General features: G+C 37.7%; 1 protein-coding gene and 1 pseudogene across 1 annotated transcript in view; one reads left to right on the forward strand and one right to left on the reverse strand.

The window, feature by feature from the left end:
* The window catches only part of LOC102860952, a 138,285-nt pseudogene extending 126,884 nt beyond the window's left edge, over window positions 1-11,401 (forward strand).
* The window catches only part of FAM155A (family with sequence similarity 155, member A), a 907,798-nt gene that overhangs the window by 638,436 nt on the left and 257,006 nt on the right, over window positions 1-12,356 (reverse strand). The window lies entirely within an intron of this gene.

Here is a 12,356-nt window from a genome sequence, read left to right on the forward strand (position 1 = left end):
ATTGATTGTTTTCCTTATGTTGAACCATCCTTGCATACCTGTTATGAATCCCACTTGGTCATGGTGGATTATTTTTTTTATGTATCGTTGGATTCTAACTTGCAATGTTTTCACAATAATAAATATCTAAATCAAGGCTAGTAGTCACTCATTAATTTAGCAAATCTTTATTGAGGCAATGCAGTGTACCAGGCACTCTACAAGACATTATAGAGCTTTGGCTCTTGATAAGCGAGGAACTGTATTTTTTTTTCCTGTCCAGTGTATAAAAGAGTGATGATCAGGCATATTACACGGTCTCAAGCTGGGAATTATCAATTTTATTTATCCACCAAAATCAGTACCTAATATTTAGCCTTCCAATGTCAATTATGTCTTCTGGAAATATGAATATGGCTTGTTTGGGATAAATCACGATTTATATTTATTTGTTTATGACATGTGTACTGGTGTGGGCTGTGAAAGGACATTTTACCAAAGCAAAGAAGTAACTGTGGGTAAAAATGAACACAAAGAAGAAAAGAAAGGCATTTACTGCCAAAAGAAAATGATACAAAAAAAATACATGAGTCAGTGCCATGTCAAACAAAGCCATAATATATTGTTTCTTATTAGTAGATGTTTCATTTGATAATTTTCTTCATTTTATGCACTTAATTCAAAAGTCTTTTTAGCTTTATGAAAGATAGGTATTACGCTGTGCTGATAAATTAGTGGAATTCCTGAAAAGGAGTTTATGTTAAGACTACCTATGAGAGTGCAGCCAGAATGCTCCTTTTGAGGCAAAGATAGCGAAGCTTGTCTCACATACTTTGAGCATGTTGCAGGAAAGACTCTTCCTTGGAAAAAGGTGTGATTAGAAAGATGGATTTTTGATGAAAGAAAAAAAAAAACACAACACAAAACCACAAACCCTTAAGATGGATTGACACAGTAACTACAGCAATGTGCTCAAGTGTGGTAGAGATGTCGAGAATGCTCAGGATAGGTCCAGGTTCAGATCTGTTGTTTGTAGGATTGCTATGAGTTGTACTTGAGTCGATAATACCTATCAATCAGCAACAACAACCTTTGAGAGTACTGGCTATGGTAATGCTCACATGTATGAGAATTAAAGTACATAGAAAAGCACAAATACCACAGAATAGTGTGGCAGATGCCAATACATCACAGCTCACACAAGGCCTAACAGCAACGTGGTATCGTTATGTTCTATGATGTCACTATGTTTTGCAATTTGTGATTGAGAGTGTGCAGGCAGGGATTCTCATCAACTCAAACTGACTCGACCATGCCTGATAAATCAAAATCAGGAATGACTAGAATTTGCAAAATGTTGAGTGCTTGAAATAATGAGCAGATTGGGCTAAAATGACAGGTTTAAGCTCTGGAATGACTCAGAAGATATGTAATGAGCCCTCCAAGGAGGCCAATGTGTGGAAAACTAGATATACCGACGGGACTGGGGAGTGTAGCACATATTCAGAGACCACCACCTTCGAGGACGACACAGCCATTTCTAACTCTGTCAACAAAGACATTTGATTGCTATGCAAAAAGTGCATTATTCTCATTTTCTCAGAGAGAGATTACTTTTGAGCAAGGTGTTACATGTAAATGTCCCTATACCATTTAGTGTTCCGTGCATCTACATATTTCGAATTTCAGTCAGTCCTACTTTCATTTTAGCAGTCATGACTGAAACAAGAAGAACTGGTTCAATGCCTTGTCCAAAGGACCAGAGAGATTACACTCAACAATCAGCCTTGAGCCTAAGCATGCACTTTAATTGGCTATGACGAAGGAGTATCTTGTTCCATTTCCAACAGTGATGCTTTATGGACTAGTAGTTGTCTTCAACAACACAGCCACATAAAACAAGCTTTGAAACATACTTGTTTTTTAGTTGAAATGGTTATATTATTGAAATCTAGGTGTGCAACAATTGAATGAAATTAGACATAGTCTCTTAGACTAAGAGTATTACTATAAATAATAAGGGACATTTGAGAAAAGATTGCTGATCTAATAGTAAATGTGTTGGCTGGCGCTCCTTTAATTAAATATTGTCATCTATACTAGCAATAAACTATGACAGCTATTCACAATTTTATTTTCAAATATTATTTAAGTTACAGCAACAGTTTTCAAAAGAATGAGAGAAAAGAAAATTATTCCCATTTATAGTGTAGGAAGGGTGAATGGAGAATGTGCAACAATTAGTAACAGGTTTTAGAAGTGATAAATGTGAGGATAGGAAGTAACAAAAAATAAGTGTTATGTAAATGATACTTTTATTTCCCTATGATTTTTTAATTTCTACATATCAAATTTCAATAGGCTTCTTTTTAAGAGGAGAAAAATGTCGTTTCCATTGTAAAAGAAGAGATTTATATGATAGAAGAAGGTGTACCATTTCTGATGCCATTAATCATTCCACTCTTATTACTCCATCCTTTTGTGGCAGCCCCTGCATGCTAAGCTACCGTCTGATAGTTGACTTCCTGTGCAGCCCGCCGGCGCCAGGGGGGCACGCCATGCCAGTCAGGTCAGCAGGGATGCCTGGCCTGCACACTGGTGCGGTTTTGCTTTGAGAAACAGAGAGAAGTTTATAGCCAGGCAATTGAAACTCTTGTCACTGAATTTCAAAAGATGAATTTTTTATTTATTAAATTTAATCAAAGTTTACAGAGACTTAGGGTTTTCAGTCATTCATTGTTGCACTTTTCTCCCAGTCTACATCCACCCCCCAATTCACTTTTCTCCTTGATAAGTAAAGGCAAAACTCTTTCATTGTTATGCAATCCCCGCTCCCAGATGCATTTTTTAATGGCAGGTTCACCCAGCTGTGCAGTAGCGTCTGCTGGTATACTCCACACAGCTACATACTCAGATCCATGCTTCCATTATGTTCACTGTAGCCCATCAGGTTTAGCAATATTTCCTGCTGTTTATATACAGGAAGATGAATTCTAAAAATCATGTCCCTTGTTAAATAGGCAGTAAATGCTAGCAATTTATTTGAACTACAGCCTAACTTTGAGCAAATGATCTAATTACTGGATTGCTGTTGTTGTTGTTATGTGCTGTTGAGTCATTTGCAACTCATAGTGACCCTATATACAACAGCCCTAAACCCTGCTCTATCCTGTGCCAGTCACAATGCCTCTGACACACCCATCCTGATTACCCCAGTCACTGAATCAATCAATTTCATAGAGGGTCTTCCCCTCTTGCGCCATCTCTCCACCCTCCCAAGTATGATGACCCTCTCCAAGGACCTGTCCCTCCTTGCAACATGCCCAAAATATGTCAGATGAAGCCTCATAATTCTTGCCTTCAAGGAGTAGCTTGGTTTAACCCACTCCAGGATGAATCTGTTTGTTTCCTTGGCAGTCCATGGTACATTCAATACTCTTCTCCAGCATCACAGCTCAAAGGCATCAATTCTCTTTCTGTCCTCCCTAGTCAGTGTCCAACTCTCTGATGCATAACAAGCGATTGCAAAGACCACGGCCTGTATCAGTGCACCTTAGTTTCCAGAGAGACATCGTTGCTCTTAAGTACTTTAGAGAGGTCCCTAACAGCAGACTTTCCCATCGCAATACACTTTTTATTTCTTGACTGCTGGTGCCAAGAGTGTTGACCATAGAGCTGAGCAAACCGAAGCTGTGAACAATCTCAATCTCTTCGCCATCCATCCTGATGCTACCAATTGGTCCAGTGGCGAGCATCTTTCTCTTCTTGACATTGAGCCTCAGTCCATACTGAAGGATGCAGTCCTTGACCCTCTGCAGCAAGTGCATGAGGTCCTCCTCGGTTTCAGCAAGTAGGGTTGTGTCATCTGCATAACACAGATTGTTAATATATCTTCCACCAATCTTGATGCCACAATTCTCCTCATAGAGCCCAGCCTCCCGGATAATCTGCTCTGCATACAGGTTGAGAAGGTATGGAGACAAAAATCTTGCTGCTTACGCTTTTTCTTCATCTAATCTAATTACTGGATTAGATGAAGAAAAAGCATAAGCAGCAAGATTTTTTACCAATTCCATTTTTTTCAGAAAGAAACAATTAGAAAATAAGTGGGTTACTTTAAATATAATTTAAGAGTATTTATATCTAGTAAATGTTACATAGTGCAATGAAGATAAACATTGTATTCTACAAATTTAAGACAGTATAAAACATATTTGATAAAGAACACTACACATATTTCTGTATATTCTCCCTTTTTTAATATACTGGTTTATTTACAAAGTTCAAATACATTGTTTTTCACATCAGATCTTTCCCATTTCCTTCACTACCCCAGTCATCAAATTACGTTGTTGTTGTTGTTGTTGTTATGTGCTGTCGAGTCACCTGCGACTCACAGCGACCCTATGTACAACAGCCCTAAACTCCGCTCTGTCCTGTGCCAATCGCATTGTCTCCGACACTCCTATCCCAGTTATCCCAGTCACTGAATTAATCCACCTCATAGAAGGCCTTCCTCTCCTGCGCCGTCCCTCCACCCTCCCAAGCATGATGTCCCTCTCTAAGGACCGGTCTCTCCTCACAACATGTCCAAAGTATGTTAGACAGACTAGGAAGAAGGATTGGCCATCCACTTCTGAAATAGCAGGCCTCTGAAAACCCTATGTACGTATGTAAGTACATCAAATTATACTACCCTATAATTAACCCTTTCCCTGCCTATCCCATTTTGAATATGAATAAAGTTGCCATTTAAGTGTAGAATTGGAAGTTTCAATGCCATTTCATACATTATCATTAATATGTAGTCTCAATTTAATTGCTAAACATAGGACTTGAAATTACCGCCAAATAAGCTGTGTATATAAAGAAGGTCATTTTACTTTAAACAGGTCAGCAAAGTCTCTACACTTGAGAGACCCAAGCACTCCTTGACCACCTAGAACTGGCTTGCAGGAGTACAATAATGATGCGCCACCTAGTGGCGATAATTTTGGGAGAAGGGTACTGAATGTACCATGGACTGTCAGGAAAACAAACAGATTCATCTTGGAGAGGATTAAACCAAGCTACTCCTTGGAGGCAAGGATTCTGGGGCTTCGTCTGACATACTTTGGACATGTTGCCAGGAGGGACGGGTCCTTGGAGAGGGACATCATGCTTGGGAGGGTGGAGGGACGGCGCAGGAGGGGAAGACCCTCTATGAGATGGATTGATTCAGTGACTGGGGTAATCGGGATGGGTGTGTCAGAGGCAGTGCGGTTGGCGCAGGATAGAGCAGGGTTTAGGGCTGTTGTGCATAGGGTCGCTATGAGTCGGAAACGACTCGACGGCACATAACAACAACAACAACACAATATCAAGCGCTTACTGGCAGCTATACTAATTTGATTTTTGCATATGGAAAAAATAATACATCTATTATCTCATCTGGACAACTATATATGTGTATATATACGTGTGTGCATATATATGTTTATGTATGTTTTTGTTGTTGAGTCGAGTGAGACCTAGAACGACCCTATGAATAACAGATCAGAACTTTTGTTCTATATTTTTTATATATATATTTATATGGTGCTCTGTTGGCCTAAGTAAGGTACTGTGAAGTCAACCCAAAGGCAAAGGCACTCAGTTAGAATCCACCAGAGGCTCTACATGAAAAAGATGGGCAATCTCCTCCTGTGCGATACATGTTGTGTTTTGTGTTGTGTACCATAGGGTCATAACAGACCCATAGCCGACCCTTCCCCGGTTTTTCAGAGCTAATTAATTGCAAGGGAGGAGACTGCCAATTCTTCTCCCACCGAGCAGCTGCTGGTGGCTTTGAATCTCGTGCTTTCAGGATTACAGTGCAGCTTCTTGCCACCAGACTAGCTTCTTCAAACCTGCAGGAAGGTCAAGTATGAGTCAGTTATGACTTGAAGACACAATATAATGACTATTTTGAAATAAATATGTGTGTGTAGATAAATATATAGATAAAGGGTAGATAGATAGATAAATAGATTAGGATAAAAGGGGTGATACTGTTTTCTAAATATAGAGAAAGTTAAGGATTTACTAACCCAGGTTGACATTTGACATCTTGTCTTGAACTTTCTATTCTGCAGCCTTTGCTCGCACAAAGCACTTATTATGGCAATAGGTCATGTCACAAGTGCGTTAAAAATCCCACTGTTCTAACTATAATATGCCAGTTTGTCAAGTCATTCAATTGTATCTCGTGGTCTCACATTGAGGTGGATACTTGAGGACATTTTTAGATCATAGAAACTTGCTTTATTTCTTTGTTAGATGTTGAAGCTTGAAAACATTTGCCTAAGAAAGTATTAAAGTTATATATGCAGTTACATAATGAAAACTTCTAAGAATACAACTACTAAAGTTTTAACCAAGACTGCTCAATGGCACAGCATATTAATTGACTTTGAAATAAATAGACATGTTCAATTTTCTTAATCCTTTATTTCAGGAGATAAACCACATGTCTCACCTACATCTTAATCTTCCAATATGTCCTACTATTTCTTAATGCATATGAAGCATAAGCTTATTGTATGACTTTCCTCAAGAATCTTTTTTACAATGCTGCATATTTAATAAATGTGCTGATTACTGCATTTCAAGTACTAAAATGTAGTTTATTTGAAAATGACTTTTGAGTACAAAAGTGAAGGCTATAAATAGCATGAAGCACATAAAAATAGAATGAGTACTCTGATATCTTTGTAAGGATATTGAGAAGGAGGGATAAATCTTACCATTTTGCTGTTTAGATGTACAACCAGAACTAGAGAGACTACCCTCTGCAAATATAGCAAATCTAATTTTAAACTTGAAAGATTTCCATTTTAATGAATGTGAGATCATAAACAGGAAGCCAATGGAACATAGGATTTTGAAGAATTTTTTATAGTTATAGGTTTGGCCAACTCTATAAATAGCTTTATTATACTTTGCTGAAAATAGCATTGAGTTATGATGTAGAACTGACTTCAAATTCTGGATTTGCTCTAAAAAAAGATTTTGAGTAATTATCAGTGACTTGGTCTGGTATTTTGGACAGTTCACTTCATGTCTGGGGCTTCAGTTTCCTCATCTATATAATGAGGTGATTGGATAACCTGGTGGGAAAGGTCTCTTTTTCTATCTGGGATCCTCCTTAGTCTTTAAGTACATTGCTATATTTGTCATTCAAATTTCCAATTTGCACTGTTTTTTGTTATAAAGCTTGTTTAAAAAGTACACAATGTGATTATTTTTTAAATCATTAAATCACTAATTACTGAACTAGCTATCATGTTTTTAATTGGGAGTACCTAAACTCTAGTCACAGATTATGTACAATTGTGCTGCTAATTGAAAGACAGCTGATTGAATCCACCAGTAGAATCTATGGAAGAAAGAAATCTTCAATGTGATTTACAGCTTCTGAAAATCCACTGGAGGGGCAGCTATGAGTTAACTCTGACTTCACAGCAATGCATTTTTGTTCTCTTTTTTTAAGAAGTAAAACATGTTATGTTCTTGTGGTGCTACAGTTGAAGCATTTCATTATTGTTGTGTTGATTGCCGTCGATATCTAACCAAAGTGTCTGTTGGTTCAAACCTACCAGCAACCTGGTGGGAGAAAGATGAGGCCAGCTGGTTGTATGAATATTTACAGCCATAGACATTCACCAGTGGCTTCATGGAGGAAGATGTGCAGTCTCCTCCTGTACAATTGACAGACTCTGAAAAGGAGGGCCAGATACTATTTCGTTCTGACTCAATGGCGATACTTTTTTAAAACTTTTTATTGTATCCTGCAGTTCAGAGTTTGAATAAGAGTTGACTTGACACTACTGGATTTGTCTTTCTTTGGTTAAGCATAATATTGTTTGAAACATGTATTTTAGGTTTCCTTGAAAAAAAAAATACCATATATTGTTGTTGTTAGGTGTCATCGATTCAAGAATGACTCGTACAGATCCTAGAACAACAGAACCGAAACCTGTCCTATCCTGGGCCATCCTCATCATTCATCTCTGACACCACTTGAGTCCATTACTTCAGTCACCATGTCAATCCATCTTACTGGAGGGTCTTTCTCTCATTTGCCAAATCTCCACCTTTCCAAGAATGAGATCCATTTCCCAAGGAATAGGTCCTCCTAGCATCATGCCCAAAATATGAAGTCTTACCATCTTTACCTCTAAGAAGACCTTTATATGCTTTTTTTTCCTAAAACATATCTTCTTTTTTCTTTTGGCAGTCATAGGATATTCAACAGTCTTCTCAAACATCACAGCTCAAGGGCAACAATCCTGTCATCCTTACTCATTCTCCAACTCTCAGATGCATAGCAAGTGATTAAAAAGATTGGCCTGAATCAGGCACATCTTAGTCTTCTAACTAACATCATTGCTCTAAAGTATTTTGGAAAGGACTTGCCCAATGCAATGTGTTTCCTAATCTCTTGGCTACTCGTACCAAGAGTGTAGATTGTTGATCCAAGTAAGATGAAATAATCAACAATTTCAATCCTTTCTCCATCTATCATTATGTTCTCTCTCATCCCAGTGGTGAGGAACTTTGTTTTCTTGTTGAGATGTAATCCTGGCTGCAGTCTTTGACCCTCTACAGCAAGCATTTTAAGGCCTCCTCACTTTCAGTAAGCATATTATATTCTTAAAATACATAAGACACAAAATATAGCATAATAAAAATCTCACAGCTGCAATAGATAAAGATTGAGTTGTGTTTTGACCAAGATAAATTTCAGTGATGTCTAGAAAGTCATAGATTATGGGTGGCTTTCTATATTGATCAATGTTTATGGAGGAAAAGATAATGATAGTTTTAGGTAATCTAAGAAAGGATTATTTCAGAGAAAAGTGGTATGAATGTCATAATTTAAAATTATTTATTCAATACAATATGTGTGCCAAAAATTACTCTAAAGACTAAGAAGACAACTTTGTATTAATAGGCTCACCTTAGATTCAAAGTATTAGTAGGGAAGCAGTCTCTTTTTGGAAGAATTGTTTCTATGGCTTTTCTAGTTTCGAATGGCAGCCCGGGTTACTGAGTTCATGATCGCTTTCCTCCATCTCCACAGCAAGCAGAATTGTATCTCTCTGGCCATTTTTTCACAGTCACATCGCATTTGGATCTGATACAGGAAATATTACCAGCTTTCAAGGAAAGATGTTATTAGATTGGAGTTACACTGATAATTCAGGGTAATCACATCAGTAAAACCTCGTTGCCATGTGATATAATGTCTTCTTATATTCCAAGGATTAGTATGTGAGCATCTTTGTAAACTGGATTTTCTTTTTACCTACCATATGTGGTAATTTTACCTGCAAAGAATCATGTCTATGCCACATGTAAAATGCATTCAAATCTATACAAATATCTACCTACAATGCAAAGCCATTGTAGTGTTAATACATGACAAAAATATAATCTAATATAATTAGCTCAAAAATTCTACATCTTATCATCTAAATTTTCTAAACTAGGCATAACTGAGATTCTGATTGTAATCTGTCCTGGAACAAAACCTTTCCTTCTAATTATCTGCTCAAAAAATGCAATGGTGTGCCAGGCACTGCAAAAACATTCACAGACATTTTGGTTCATTAGGGGAGAAACAGAATCTAAAAGGAAATTATTGGTCTTAGGCAATGTTGAATACAGTAGGACAAACTCCATTGGCTGGAAACACTCTTATGTGATAATTTTACAATATTATGCAATGTCTTCATTTATAACTTCGGCATTCTGTGCATCTGTGGAAGATTATTTTCTCATGCTTTCTGTCTTTATATAAAAAGGATCCCTTCTACAATTTCTAATTACATTATCCTCCTTTTCTTCCAAAACCTCATCAATCCATCTTCAACATTCATATTTCTTCTAATAGTAAAATACGACAATTTAGGTGGCTCAGATGACTTAGTGGTAAGGAATGTGGGGCCATGGAACACAAGCATCTGAAACAAATGCATCTGTCTAACGCATCAAGCAGAAAATTATTTCCACTAGCCAATAATGGAAAAACTGAGCGTTACTTTAAAACAAATTTTGGAAGCAAGAGTGGCATCCACTTCCTAAACAACTTGCCTCCGGAAACTCTACTGATAAATGTCGATAGTTGTAGAGGTGCTTCAGGCCTTTTGTTCCAAGCATTACTATGAGTCATGCTCCGCTCGAAGACAATCAACAACAACAACAATAACATAATAAATTACTTTCAGTGTTTCTTTCCTGAAGTTAACAAGATATTTTCGTTGCTGTTATTGTTAGATTCTGTTGAGTCAAATACACCTCATAGTGACCCTATGTGATGCATAGTGATAGGTATGGTTCCTGCCTTATCTTGTTCCACTCTTATCATGCCTGATTTACTCATCCCATTATTATAATTGATCAATTAAAAAAAAATAGTACTTCTTTGAGGCAAAAAAAAAGTAATAATAGGAGCTGCGCGCTCCAGTCCCCCTTTCCCCTCCAAGGTTTCTCTGCACTCCCTTGAGTATCTTGGCTCCAGGGGCTCCGCTCATTTGCCGGCCCACCCCCATGCCGCCCAGGACCAGCCACAGGCCTCAGCCACCAGCACCCTGCTTCAAAGACGCTCTGCCTCTTCCGCCCCAGCCGCAATAAGTAAAAGTTTAAAGAGAGAGGAGAAGAGGGGCACCGTGGAGAGAAGGATCCACTTGGAGTTGAGGAACCAGGCCCCAGCAGCTGTCCGAGAACTTGTTCTGGACAAGTCAAATGATGGAAAAATTGAGGGTTTAACAGCTGAATTTGTGAACTTAGAGTTCCTCAGTTTAATAAATGTAGGTTTGATTTCATTTTCAAAACTCCCCAAATCCCGAAATTGAAAAAGCTTGAGCTCAGTGAAAATAGAATCTTTGGAGGTCTGGACATGTTAGCAGAAAAACTTCCAAACTTCATGCACCTAAACTTGAGTGGAAATAAACTGAAGGATATCAGCACTTGGAGCCCTTGAAAAAATTGGAGAATCTGAAAAGCCTGGATCTGTTTAACTGTGAGGTTACCAACTTGAATGATCACAGAGCGTCTTCAAGCTCCTGCACAGCTGACCTACCTGGATGGCTATGACCAAGAGGACCAGGAAGCCCATGACTCAGATGCTGAGGTGGATGGTGCGGACGATGAAGAGGAGGATGAAGGAGAGGATGAAGAGGACGATTTTTATGAAGAAAAGGATGAAGATGAAGATGAAGATGTAGAAGGGGAAGAAAATGAAGATGAAGTCAGTGGAGAGGAAGAAGAATTTGGACATGATGGAGAAGTTGATGAAGAAGATGAGGATGAGGATGAAGATGAAGACAAAGATGAGGAAGAAAGTGGGAAAGGTGAGAAGAGGAAGAGAGAAACAGATGATGAAGGAGAAGATAATTAAGACCCCAGATAACTTATAAAAAGAACTGTGCAGTGTTGGTTGGACTGCTCATATGGATTTGTTAGCTGTATTTTTTTTTTAAAGTAGCTGTGATACAAACCCCAGGACACCCACCCATCCAAAGAGCTAAAGAATAATTCCTGTGACATTCCACCTTCCTATTTATTCCTTCTTGGAACTCCACCACCAAGTGTGGGGTCTTTGTCCCAACAAAATTGTAAGAGTTGTTAGGTTTTTGGATAAGACTTGCTGTAGTGTGGTAGCTGTGATCGGTGAGTCTCAACCATTCGTGGCTACCAGTTATTCTGAGATTGCAACAACATTTTTACTTTCTGTACAACAAAGAAGCTTTGTAAATAAAATCTTAACATTTTGGGTCTGTTAAAAAAAGTTAATAGTAAATTTGATAACTGTTGTCATTCTAAATTTCAGCTACTTTACCTCTGAAAATCAGACTGATAAATAAAATACCATTTTTCAGAAGGATAAAATATAACTTTTGCTTACATTTTAAAGAACACTTGGCATCGTCTAGGTATTTTTTTCTTCTGCTATTATTTTGCATATCTGTGTGGGCGTTTGCTATGCAGTAGGGATCAGAGAGCAGAAAGAAACAGTAAAAGTTCTAAAATTATAAATGCAATATTCACCTCTGTAATACTGTTCAAATACAAAAAGACTTAATGGCCAAACTACTAAAAGGCAATAGCTAACTTCAAGTTTGGTCAAAATATATTCTACAAAATGGAATAAGAGGTAATACAATGGGAATAGAACAAATGAGATTGGTGAAACTCAACGACAGTGAATCAAGGGCAGTAAAATGTTATTTTCTAATCAAAGCTAATTTCTGTATTAAAAATAAGACACTAACTACAATTCATATATGATTTTATAAGTTACAGAATTATGATTAAATATATACACATTTAATATATGCTAAGTGAATACGCCA

This window comes from Elephantulus edwardii, unplaced genomic scaffold (genome assembly GCF_000299155.1).
Source record: "Elephantulus edwardii isolate Elephantulus edwardi_28Jun2011 unplaced genomic scaffold, EleEdw1.0 scaffold00147, whole genome shotgun sequence".
NCBI lineage: Eukaryota > Metazoa > Chordata > Mammalia > Macroscelidea > Macroscelididae > Elephantulus > Elephantulus edwardii.